This window comes from Vicugna pacos, chromosome 27, assembly GCF_048564905.1.
Source record: "Vicugna pacos chromosome 27, VicPac4, whole genome shotgun sequence".
NCBI classification, from domain to species: Eukaryota; Metazoa; Chordata; class Mammalia; order Artiodactyla; family Camelidae; genus Vicugna; species Vicugna pacos.
This window is the reverse complement of record NC_133013.1, coordinates 24,345,232-24,358,991: the sequence shown is the minus strand read 5'-3', so window position 1 is coordinate 24,358,991 and position 13,760 is coordinate 24,345,232. Positions and strand designations below refer to the sequence as shown.

The 13,760-nt window shown below is 34.6% G+C and overlaps 1 protein-coding gene across 13 annotated transcripts in view; it reads left to right on the top strand.

The window, feature by feature from the left end:
• The window catches only part of PEAK1 (pseudopodium enriched atypical kinase 1), a 197,749-nt gene that overhangs the window by 102,609 nt on the left and 81,380 nt on the right, over nt 1-13,760 (top strand). Inside the window, exon 1 of one of the 13 annotated variants that reach the window (XM_072950956.1) lies at nt 6,708-6,770. The exons of the other annotated variants lie outside the window; for them this stretch is intronic. The gene's annotated coding sequence lies outside the window, so the exon portion shown is untranslated. Of the gene's footprint in view, nt 1-6,707; nt 6,771-13,760 lie in introns of those variants that run through there. 13 annotated transcript variants of the gene reach the window in all.

Genomic DNA, 13,760 nt, shown 5'->3' with positions numbered 1-13,760 from the left:
TGCCACCTACTCTTCAAATGCCACTGATTAAGAAAATCGTTGATTGACTTTTCCTAGGGAATAAATTAGGCTTTCCCATGAGAGTGGAAAAAATAAATAACGGGATGTGAAGAATGAAGATAGCTGTGTGTTACAAGGTAAATGTTTATGTGTTGCCATAGAAATAGCATGTAGGCATTTAGACAAGGAGCTTATGATATCTCTGTATTTGCCAAATATAAGTCAGATATGAGTTGCATTCATTCCCTCTCTTGGCTCAACTTCAGTCTGATGTGTGGTTATGTAAAATATGCTCCTACCTTAGCATATTTGCTTAATATTTGCAGGAAACAAACAATACAAGAGGCTGCCATGATTTAAGATCATATAATGGAGGCATAGAAATTAAACTAGGGGAAGCAATTCTCAGCAAATGAGTCCTAAAAACAAATAGCAGCACAATGAGTGCCCAAGGCTGGGTTCCCTATGACATTCATAATTAACAGTGCTAATTAATTTTTTCTTAATGAAGTATTCACAAGATTGGACCTAATTAGTACTAGCTAATTGTGAGTGATGTCACATGCTGAAAATGCATAGTTTGAGACTTTATTCTTATTTTAATATGAATATGTGATTTCATTTCATAAGTTGAATAAAACACAACAGGCAGTGTTTCTGAATTACTATTATACTTTTCTGTTACAAGACATCTCTTAGCCTTCAATATTATGCTTTATAAGGGAGGTATGATAGAAGTTTAGAGACGGCATATATGAATTTTGATGGTGTGGAGAATCTGACAAAATTTTTCAGAGCTTGAACTTTTTTCACTAATTCCAAAGATAATACAGACAATGCAAACCCTGCCTGCAGCTACTGCCTTTTATGGGGCACACAAACCAGAATAGGAAAATCTAAAAATGATTAGAATATGCTTCATTCATGGAAAATAAGGTGTTACCCACTTAATTCTAATACCTCATCTTTTAATGCCAATTTTGCTACCAATTTCATAGTCCATAAGTTTATCATCCCCTTACTTAGATTCTAAGACATATCATATGCTTTGGAAGCAGATAGCCTAGAGGCTTACTGTCTTATTAAAGCAATAATTGCTTATATGGTCCAATAAATATAACAGTAATTTAATGAGACCAAATAGTTACACAAAAGGAACAGTGGGAAAGGGCTAATCAAGAGGAGGTTTTTCAGAGGAAGTAAGTTTTGTGTCAAAATTTAAAGACTTTCTGAGGGCATATTAACAATAAATGTCAAAAAATTTTAAATATATATTTATACCTGTAAAATTTAAGGAGAAAAGATGTTTGCAAAGATTAAATTTGGAGGGTGTTAGATTATTGGTTTGAGATTTTCCTTTTGTAGTACAAACATGTACTCATAAGTGAATACTGCTTTAACTGCAACCTACAAATTTTTGAAATTTTGCAGTTTATTTTTCAGTCTAATGTATTTTCTAATTTCCTTTGAATTTTCCTCTTTAAATAATAGATTATTTGTTTAGATAATTTCCAAGTGTTTGGGGATTTTCTTGTTAGCTTTCTGTTATTAATTTCTGTTTTTTAAGGGCAAAGAACATTCTTGATGATTTCTATTCTTTTAAATTCCTTAAGATTTCTTTCATAACCTAAGATATGGTGTATATTAGTGAATGTTTCATATACAGTTGAGAACAATGTATATTCTGCTGCTGTTGGGTAAATGTCTATAAATGTCGATTAGACTCAGCTGGTTGATGGTGGTGTTTAGCTCTTCCGTGTCCTTGCTGATTGTCCATTATTGTTTACTGAGAGAGGAGTGCTGAAATTTCCAAATGTAATTTTGAGTTTGTCTGTTTCTCCTTTCAGACCTGTCAGTTCTTGCTTCATGTACTTTGACTCTCTCGTTGGGTGCATACACATTTAGAATTGTTATGCCTTCTTGGTGAATTGACATTTTTGTCAGTATGTAAGGTTGCTCATTATTCCTGTTAATTTTTTTTACTCTGAAGTCTACTTTGATAATATAACCACTCTAGATGTATTTTGATTAGTGGTTTCATGTTATATCAAGGGTTTTTTTTTTTAAATTTTGTCTTATTTTGTTTTTTAATTTTTAACCTACCGTTAATTATATTTGAAGTGTGTTTCTCGTAGGTACCAAATAATTGGGTCATGATTTTCCACATCTACACTGATAATCTCTTTAATGCTTATACTATTTGCATTTTATAAAATTGGCATATTTGAATTTAGGTCTACCATTTATTTTCTGTTTATTCCGTTTTTCATCCTGTTTTCTCTTTCCTGCCGTATTTGAACATCTTTTGGTGTTCCATTTAATTTACCTATTGTGTGTTTTACTGTATGTCTTATAGATATTCTAGGGATTACAATGTACGCACTAAACTGTGTACAATTCAGTTAGACTCAATATTTTACCACTTTAAGTAAAATGTAGAAACCATATTACCGTATAAATGGCTTTATCTTTGCCCTCTTTGAGTTATAGTTAGTTATATATTACACTACATGCATTGAAAACTCTACCAGACAATATAATTTTTTGCTTTCAGCTGTCAAACATATTTTAAAGAATTCAAGAGGAGAATAGTCTGCTATGTTTATCTAGATAGTTACCATTTCTCTTTCTCCTCCAAATTTCCTTCTGGTAGCTTCTCTCTAAACAACAGAAAAAGCAATTCTTTTATAGCATATCTGCTGGCAACTTTTTCTTTTTTTCCTTTATTTGAAGTGTCTTTATTTGACCTTTACACCTGAAGGACATTTTTGTTGAATATAGAATTCTTGGTTGACAGTTCTTTTCTTTCAGCACTTTAAAAATATTTTGTCACTGTCTCCTGCCCTCCTCTGTTTTGGATGGGAAATCTATAGTCATTCAAGTCAATTCCCTAAAGATGTTGGGTTTTTTTTCTTTTTTTTTGGCTGGTTTCAACATTTGTTTCTGTTTCAGTTTTCATCAGTTTGATTATGACATCCTGGTGTGGATTTCTTTGGGCTTATTTTTTGTTGACTTCACTGGGCTTTTTTAATCTGTAGGTTTATGTCTTTTGCCAGACTTAGGAAGTTTTCAGACATTATTTCTTCTAGTGTATTTTATATATATATATATGTATGTATTTTCATATAAATGGAATAGTATATGCGACATTTTGTCCCTGGATTCCTTTACTTAATGTTTTTGAGTTTCATCTATCTTTGTAGCATGTATCAGTACTTCATTCATTTTAATGACTGAATAATATATACTCCGTTTTGTTTATCCATTCATCTGTCAGTGGCCACTTGGGTTGCTTCCACCTTTTGGCTGTTGAGAATAATACTATTACGAACATTCACATACAAGTATCTGTGTGAGTCCCTCTTTTCAGTTCTTTGGGTTGTATGGTAATTCTGTGTTTAACATTTTGAGGAATTTGCTACATTGTTTTCCACAGTGTCTGCATCATTTTATAATCCCACCAGCAATTCATGAGATCTGCATCCTCACCAATCCTTGTTTTTTGGTTTTGTTTTTATGATTTTGGCCATCCTAGAAGATTGAAGTGGTATCTCATGGTTTTCACTTGCATTTTACTTATGACTAGTAATGCTCAGCACCTTTTTGTTTGCTTGTTGGCCATTTTTATATCTTTTTTGGAGAAGTGTATTTAAGTCCTTTGCTCATTTTTTAAATTGGGTTTCTTGTCTTTTTGCTATTGAGTTGTGAGAGTGCTTTATATATCCTGGATACAAATCTTTTATTAGATATATGATTTGCGAATATTTTCTCTCAGTCCTTAGGTTTTCTCATTTTCTTGACAGTGTCTTTTGATGCACAGAACTTTTAAATTTTGATGGAACCAGTGCATGTATTTTTTCTTTTGTTCTTGTGCTTTCAGTGTCTTATCTAACCATCCATTTCTAAAGCCAAAATAATGAAACTTTCCCCTGTGTTTTACTCTAAAGGTCTTATAGTTTCAGTGCTTACATTTAGATTGTTGATCCATTTTGAATTATTTTCTGTATATGATGTGAATTAGGGGTCCAACTTCATTTTTTTGCATGTTGGGATTAGTTGTACCAGCACTAGTTATTTAAGAAGCTGTTCCCTTCCCCCATTGGATGGTCTTGGCACCTTTGTCAAAACTCAATTGACCATAGATGTATGCCTTTATTTCTGAACTCCCAGTTCTGTTCTATTTGTCCTTATGCCACTACCACACTGTAATTAATTACTGTAGTTTTGTAATAAGTTTTGAATTAGGGAAGTGTTAGTCTTCCAAATTGTTTTTCCTCAGATTATCTTGGTTATTCAGGGTCCCTTGAGATTCTATATGAACTTTATAATCAGCTGTCAATTTCTACATAAAAGGAAACTGAGATTTTGATAGGGATTACAGTGAATCACCAGATCAATTTGGGAAATACTGTCATCTTAACAATACTAAGTTTTCCAATTCATGAACGGGGGATGTTTTTTCATTTATTTAGGTTTCTTTTAATTTCTTTCATTAATGTTTTTTAGTTTTCACTTTATAGTCTTGCACCTCTTTGGTTAGATTTATTTCTAAGTGTTTTACTCTTTTTGATGCTATTGTAAATGGAATTGTTTTCTTAATTTTATTTTCATGTTCATTTTTAGTATATAGAAATACAGCTCATTTTTGTGTGTTTATCTTGTATCCTGAAACTCTGCCCAGTTCTTTTATTAGTTTTAATAGCTCTGTGTGCATGTATGTGTGTGTGTGTGTGTGTGTGTGTGTGTGTGTGTGTGTGTGTGTGTCTGTGTGTTCTTTAGGATTTTCTATCTAAAAGATTTTGTTACCTGTGAGTAAAGATAATTTTACTTCTACATTTTCAGTTTGGATGCCTTTTATTTTTTTCTTACCTAATATTAGTCTAGCTAGAACTTCTAGGAGAATGTTGAATAGAAGTGGTGAAAGTGGAAAACCTTGTCTTGTTCTTGATTTTAAGGGGAAATCTTTCAGTCTTTCATCATTGATTATAATGTTGGCTATGGGTTTTACGTAAATGTCCTTTATTGTGTTTTTCATTCCCACCTTTAAGATAGTAGAGTTCCAGTTATTCCACATCCTTTCCAGCATTTCGTATTATTACACTGTATAATTTTAGCCATTCTAGTCAGTTTGTAGTGATATTTTATTGGAATTTTAATTTGCTTTTCACTGGTGACTAAAGACATTGAACACTTCTCCAGATGCTTCTTGGCTATAGAATTTGTTTTTGAGAGGGTCTTTACATTGAAAGTCAATGTCAGATAATTTACCATGTAAATGTATATTGACTACAGTACAGTCTGGGCCCTCTTAATGTTTATTTTGGACCTCTAAATTAAGATGTTATTGTCAAATTGACTGTTAGTGTTGCTGTGGATCTACTTTTATAGTAAAGATTTGAAAAATTAAGTCCTATTATGTAATGTATATGAACACTAATAACTTATGAACATTTAAACATTCTAAAGACAAGGAGAAAATAATTTTTCTCTGTTGTTGATAGGTGAATAATTATAGCTGTATTTGGGCATGGATTAAAACTTTTTAAAGAATTCAGTTGATATAACTTATCAAGAAGTTATGATATGCCAAGTGGCGTACTTGTGCTTCTGAATGAAACAAATGATAAAGGTATGCACATTTACTTGTCAGCAAATGGGCATCATTGTGTTTGGCTAATGATCTAAGTATCTCTGCAAATGGAGTTGTCTCCAGCTGGCTGTAATTAGGGTTGGATTGTTTCATGCATCAGAGACACTAAAGTTGGTTTAATTCGTGAGTCCCACAGCTTTCTCGTTATTTTCCTCATTTCCTGCAACTTCCAAGTGCTCATCTATTTCTCACAAAATATTTGAATGGGTACAGACAGAAACGTATAACCAGGTTGCCACTATTATTAGCTGCTATTTTTTCTCTCAGATATTGAAATGTAGGAATGAAGAATGACTCAGAAACCTTCTAATAGCCTGGAGAGTTATCCTTTGAAAAGGAATGCATTGAAATAAGAATGTTAAAAGAGCCCACGGGGTACAATAAAATGTGATAGGAACACTGTAAATCCCACAGTCTCTCTCAGTTTGGAATATCTGGGAATGATAGTCAACTCCTATGAACAGTTTTGTGATGTTTGGAATTTAATTTGTCATAAGATGTTACCACATGAAGGGATGTCCTGTTTTACTTGATCTCTTTCCTAATGCCATGATTTTCTATCTACTTACTTATAAATGGATTTAGAATAGCTAATATTTATTAACTATCTGCTAATTGTCTTTCATGGTGCTAGTCTCTCTTCTTACATTATCTCTAATCCTTACCACAGTCTTATAAACCCAATTTATAGATGAAACTAAGGCTCACACAGAAAACAAACTGTGGTTACCAAAGGGGAAGGGGGTGAGAAAGGATAAATTGGGAGTTCGAGATCTGCAGATACTGACTGGTATATGTAAAATAGATAAACAGGCTTATGCTGTATAGCACAGGGAACTATATTCAATGTCTTATAGCAGCTTATGGTGAAAAAATATGGAAACGAATATATGTATATTCATGTATGACTGAAGCATTGTGCTGTACACCAGAAATTGATACAATATTGTAAACTGACTATACTTCAATTTTTTTTTAAGTGAAAAAAGAAAAAGAACATAACAAAAGCGATCAGGAGTCACATACCTCTAATCACGAGAGAAGTGATTCATGCTGAGTTACTGGAGAGCGTAGGGCTTCAGCTGAGCTTCATACCTGAGGACCCTAAAATAAAACCAGAGTGAGTGCTATGAGAATGATAAATTCCATTTTTAAATGGCAGTTTTCTTAAATTGGATAAATATCAGGAGATTTGATAGTCTTTGATTTTTTCCCTGGTAACAAGAGTTACAACTTTCTTCATTTTATGAATGATAGCCTTTTCACATAGTGACTGTACTGGAAACAAAATCATTTCTAGTCCAGAAAATTCTCATGCTTGTTCTTAGAGTAAGAATGACAGGGTGTAGGTGATAACTAGCCATATTATGAAAGTAATTTCCAATGAAGTGATTTGCCCAATATTCCTTTTAAATGCATTTGGGAGTCTGGAGATTTGTTTTCATTCCCAGAGGCTTGGCAGCTGATCTGTGTGGAGTACACCAGACTCTCAGGATGGTGTTTTGTAGGGGATTGCCTGGTTTAGAATGAGGAAGTCGGTTCTGAAGAGCTGCTGGAATGAGAATTGCTGAAATAGTCTGATGAGAGGCTGAGTGTTCTATGGCCAGTGCATCCTGAGTGATAGAGGAACCACATGTATAGTCCCTTGTGGCCGAACCAGGTCTCCTGGAGGAGAGTAAAGCTGATTTCGACTGTCACATGGGTCATCTAAAACAGGGCCATCTTATCCACCAGTGCCCCGAACCCTCAGTACTCCTAGGGGCCCATGAAAATGTTTTAATGTCTTTGAATATCAGAAGGAAAAAACTGAACAAAATGTTTTAACAAATGACATTAATATATTTGTCTTCATACCAAAAAAGCCATAAAATGTAATTTTTCATTTTTTTATGGAGGAAGGGCCACGAAGTGCCCAGGGCCCATGAAAGTTGTAATGCAGCCCTGCCTGAGACCAACCCATCCTCTCGAGGTTGGTGCTAGACTGTGAAAGGGCAGCCAGTTGGGGCAGACGTGTGATATGTTAATCCAATTCTCCTCACTCGCTGCATCTTAGCGTCTTCATCTGTCTAATGAGGAGTTAGGGACCAAGCAACCTGTGAGGGCCGTTGCAGGTAACACTTTCTTCAATGAAGTTCTGCATCAAAAGCTCTGGAAAAGTTCCAGGCCAAAGCAGATTATCTAACAGGACCTTATTGTGAACTCAGATCCTGTGAGAACCCCTGTAGACACAGAACAGGCCTGGTAACCACTCTGTACTTTTTGAGTCCAGTTGGAAGTACATGTTCAGAAATGATAAGAGTGTGAAGTATATGGTATTAGAATGCAACTGGTAAAAACTAGAAGTAGTAAAACGCCTTGTATGTTGTAAGTACTCAGTAAAAATGAAAGGATAAAATATTAATGTATATAAAATATTACCTTATTTTCTTAACCCGGAGAAATCTGTATTTACTAGTAAAAGCATTAATCTGTGGGATTTTTTTTCCTTGCTTATTCTTTATAGAAAAATAACAAAATATTTTGGAGATGATTTTATCTTAAGTATTTAAATCTCGTTTCTGCACATTGTAAGATTCTGAAGATTAAGCCCAGAGTCCTTTTAAATTGTTATTCTCTGTTTGTTTATATGGTTTATCCTTCTCTGTCTAATCCAAAATGTGTGGTATATTAAGCTATTAGAATAGTATCTTTCTGGCTTCTGCCTCTATTGTCTGTATGCTGTCCACTTTTTAGATTGTTGGTGGAAAATGGGCAATCCCAACTTAATGTTTCTTCTACAGTAAGTGGGCCTCTGTATCACTCATCCTACTCCAACCTTCTTACTTGCTTAGGGATGGCACACTGATAGAAAACAAGGTGATTTAATCAATGCCTACAAAATATGTAATTAAAAAGGTAAACTTGCTGAAAAACAAGTATTACAAAATTACAAACACATTTCTTCTGGATTGCCTTTTTTTTTTCCAGTCTAGTCTTTTGATGTACATCACAATCACCTAAACTACCTTTTAAAAGCATGCTATCCAGACCTGCTAGTTTAGGATCTTTGGGGATGTATGTAACCTATGCATCTATACGTTGAAAAAGATCCCAAGTGATTTGACAGGCACTACAGGTTGAGAACTACTGAAGTACAGTAAAATAGAAAGAAGTGTAAACTTTAGACTTAGATGGATCTGAGTCCAGAATCCAGATCTGCCACAATCTAGGTATATGAACCAAGACCTAGGTCTATGACCAAGTTACTTAATCTCTCTGAACTTCCATTTCTTTGTCTACAAAATAGGAATCATAATACTTTAGTTGTGGGCACTAAGGGAGATAATAGATGACAAGTGCTTGGCAGTAAGTCATAGCTAGTTTTGCTATCCTAATTGTGTGGTGTTATCCTCAGTTTTCATCTTGACTTATGGAGAGTGAGGTTTTTCTCACAATGGTTCTTTTCTGCATCCAAAAAAAAAAATTTATGCAGAACTTCCTCCAACTCTCTTTCAATTAGATAGATTTACTTTGGGCTTTGAACTTCCCTCTAAGTTTGCATTTGGACTACTCAGAAAATAATAGAGAAGATAGGTGGCATCTGGGCTCTCTAGAATCCTCTGGAGTAGCTAATTATTTTGGGATCCAGTTTCAAAGTTATACATTGTCTTATTTTAAAAACAGACCTATTGGTATATTATGAACTTGGGACATAAACCTGTTAATTCCAAAACCATAGAACAATGGGCTTTTGTCAGTGAAAGAACATGTAGATGCCTAATTCTTTGTACTGGCAACTCTGTCATCATTTGTTTGTTATGATACATATGATTAACCATATGTAACTACAGAGATTAACCATATCTCTGTAGATTTTTGTAAATGATAGTGTTTCAGATTTCTTTTTGAAACATCTCAGGTCAATTTGACTGATAATGTCATGGTGAAAAAACCACAAGAAAAAAGAGAAGAGAGATGTTCTTTTCCTGGTTATAGTCTTTCTGTTTGTATAGTATCACCCGTATATCCTTTTATTTTCAGTTGCTGCAAACTTGACAGAATTACAAGGAAAGTATTGATTTCCCTTTTTGTCTCTTAGTTAAGGATTGATCAAATACTCAGGGCACAATGCTAAGCATGAATATTTAATTTACACAAACTTTGCCTAGCATTTAACAAAGCTTTGGCTAGCTGCTTTCGCTCATGAAATGTACATTCTCAGTGTCTTCTCAGCAAAGGGCTCCCCCTTTATTTACTTTGTTGGTTTGATCATATACAGAAAACAGTGAGTGTATTCAGTGTTGTTTCGAATTTAAGCATTGCAAGTACTGGAGATTGCATAACATCATGCTTGATGTAGCCTTCCTGCTTCTTTTGTTTCTAGGATTTCCTTTAACACTGCAGGAGTGATTTTTTTTTTTGTAAGCCTCTGCTCAGACTGTACCGCTGTATATTTCTGGACCAGAGCACCATATAGGAAAATTAAATGCCACAACTATTTTTAGGCAAGGAAATGCAGAAACTACAGCAGATGAGGATATTAATAGACGAAAACCATTTTAACTACCTTATGCATTCAGAGACCTGAACAACTACACTAGTTAACACCAGTCAATGAAACATTCAGTTGTCTTCTACGTGTAGGCTCTGTGTGAACACACAAAAGAAGTGGGATGTCTCAGAGAACAATGTAGTTGGGAAAATATCCAGAAGCCAATAAATACAAATGCAAGGTAACATTATACACCAAGCTTTTAACTGAAGCAATGCAGTGTAATGCTTGAGAGCATAAAATTTGGAACCAGATTGCCTGGGCTGAAATCCCAACTCCTCTACTAACTGTGTGACCCTGGTCATGTTATCTCAAAGTGCTTCACATTTTTCATCTGTAAAGTGGAGACAATAATTGATTTGAAGTGTGGAGGGTTTTGAAACCCAGGTTAAGAAATGTAGGCTTGATACGCTAAGAAACAGGAAGTCATGGTAATTTTTTGAACAGGCAAGTTGCATGATGAAATTAATCGAGGAACAGTATTTTAATGAGTGTTTGTGGATGGAGTGAGAGGGCCTAGAGGCAGAGACACCAGCTGGGAGAATGCCAGAACAATGTAAATGTGAAGGATGCAACTGTGGAAGTGGAAATAGATGGGCAAGACCAGAAATCACTGTGGAGGAAAAAACATTCAGATTTCTTGATGGCTTGGATATGTTTTTAAACACCCCGCTCCCTACAAATGGCATAATTCAGCAAAATCTTCAAAAATGCTGGTGTGGCAGCCCAGTGAAAATCTCCTGTAAGTGCTGTCAGAAATTATAAACTCTGGGGACTCCAGCTGGTAATGTGTTCATTCACTTACAGCTTCCTTTGCCCCTTTATACGCTAGAGCACAACAGGAAATATTGGCTTAGCCCGGGAGGACGTATGTCTATGGGAGATGCTTACTGAACTGAACGCCTTTGTTTAGGACTAATTGACCTTTCTAAAACAGCATTTGTTTTTTTTTAGAGCTTACTCAAATTAGGCAGACTTTAACCATCTGAAAAGTCAGAGACAAATCATTTGTCTTTTAAGCAAGGTCAACAATCTTGTTGAAGGAGAAGAGAAGCAAAGATGGACAGCACCATCAGACAAAAGAACGCTGTAATAGGAAAAACTAGACAATTAAGAAAAGTTTACTATAATTTGAACATTGAATTGTATTACTAATCTTTTTCTGCTTTGATGGTATTATTTGGGTGACACTAATTTTGTTTTTGGTCCCTTTTGTTGTAGGATATAAGAATGTTAGTGTTACAAGATTATAAAGTAGAAGAGTCTTGAATTAGAAACCACGTGGTATCTCAGTATCTCAGTCTGAGTTTTTCTTTGGTCTGAGAGATTTTTTGAAGATAAAGTAGAAAAAACAATATTCTACCTATTTTTTAAGCTTTGTGGGGATTTTTGACTCATATTTTTTATTTTTATGCATGATAAAGAATAACCCTGACAAAAGTAAAATTGCTTTAAGAGAGAATTCCCTTAAATTATATTCAAAGGGATAGATTTTGACTCAGAAGCAGTCTTTATTCATTCCACATGAGTGCTTTATAAACCCAATAGTTGTAAATAATAAATAAAAAAATTAAAAAAAATTTTTTAATCTCTCAAATGAGGTTATTGTTTTCCCTTTAAAATCAATGCATTGTCACTTGGTCAGTTACTTCAAGCAGGTTGTTTTTAATTATCTGGCAAAGATCCTGTTTTCAATGAGAAGAGGGATCCATCAGTAATTTTATGTTTTAGTTCATGTAATAGGACAGTGGTCATTTTATTTTATTATCATTCAATTACTTAATAGATTTAATTGTGTTCTGTCTATAATCAGATGCATTGCTTTCGTCCCTGTAGTCTTAATGGCTTGGGTAGGGCTAGCTGTGTAAAAGAAGTAAGATATTTTTACAAGATCTTTTGCTTGACGAATGAATTCATAAATTTTTTCCTTTAGCCATGATACTAAAGACCACTGTTGATACAGAAAATTGCATTTTGTAAGGTAATATCCAGGTTGCTTGCTACTATAGTTAAATCATAAGGAAAACCTTGAATTTGGGTAAGGACAGCTCTTGCTTATAAATGCATTTCATTCCTGCAGGTCATATCATGACCCTTTGGCCCTGATCACTCTAAGGTGAAACTCTATGTGTCTGCTGTTGCTTTTCTGTTTTGGCTTGGATGAAAAGTGAGACATGAAACCAGATCTTAGTAGGCAGGAATCAAAGAATGTAATAATGACTTCAAAATTTGCTGCAAAAATGCTCTTAGCAAGTGAAGTAAAAGCTACTATTCACAATTTACAGAATTAATCAAGTAATGGAAATTCATGAAAAATACGTGTTTTTTCTGGAGGTGTTATTGGCCATAGGCTAATTTCTACCTCTTCAGATTAGTTTTGAGCATCGTTTAGTAATAACTGGCTTAATTATAATTAAAATCATTGCTTTTCAAGCTTTCATGTTAAAAAGCATTCTAGTTGAGTAGGTCTAGGGTGGGACCTGGCATGCCACAGTTCTAACAAGCCCACAGGTGATACCGATGCTGCTGGTTAGTGGTCCACATTTTGAGAAGAAGGTGTCCAAATAATTGTTTTTATTACCTGTAGCTCCTGTCTCCTTACTGTGTTTGCCTCTTTGCCTGTAAGATTAGCTGTTTGCCCTTCATTTTGCCACTTCAAACTTGTTTAGAATGCTTATTTATCCTATGACAAAGAAAGTTGCATCTGGAAGACACACCTCTGTGTTAGTGGAAACTCCATGCTTTGTCTCAGGCCATAATGGTGTGCCCCAGAGGTTTTATTTGTTTGTTTGTTTGTTTTATTGTTTCTGCTTGTAAAAAAAAAAAAAGAAATAAACTGCTGAGAGCAGTTGACTAACAGAGATCTTTCCATTTAATTATGGTTAGAGAGGGAGCATGGGTTTTGGACCTGGACTGTGTGACCGTGATTTACTTAATGTCTGACTCTCAGTTCATTAGTCTGCAGAGTGAAAATACTTACCTGCGTAAAGTCATTGGGATGGTTAGTGATAAGCAATAACGTGCCTGAAGCACCTGGTAGAGTTACCTGTCGTATGGTTGGTATTTAGCAGTTAATGGTAAGCATCTCAGTCACTGAATGGGATGAAGCGAGCATTAAAAACCACTTAATTTTCTTAACATCAAGCATTTGATTAGCAATGTAGCAAACAAGGAGGAAAAAAATGTCGATTGTTTCTGTGAAAGAAAAAGATTAAAATTATGTTTAAAATTTTTATGTTTCTGTTTTACTTCATGTTTAAAAAAGAAACTCATTTGATTTCTTTGGGAGACTTGGAGTCAAATCACTTTTCTGACCATCAGACCCCTGTGACTCAGAAAAGAAATTAAATTTTAAATTCTCAACTTATTTTATTTTTACAGAAGAGAATTAATTCCATTCTATCCTGACTTGCCTGAATTTCTAAGGTCAAGATATATCCACATAGTGGCATTGTCAAGGACTCTTTTGTGTCCTTTTTCTTAGTATAGTGTAGAGGAGAATCGTCAGGAACAACACAGCTGGCACCTTGAGGAAAGTGACATAAAATTGGCATTGCATGCTAAGCCTGGAAAAGCCAA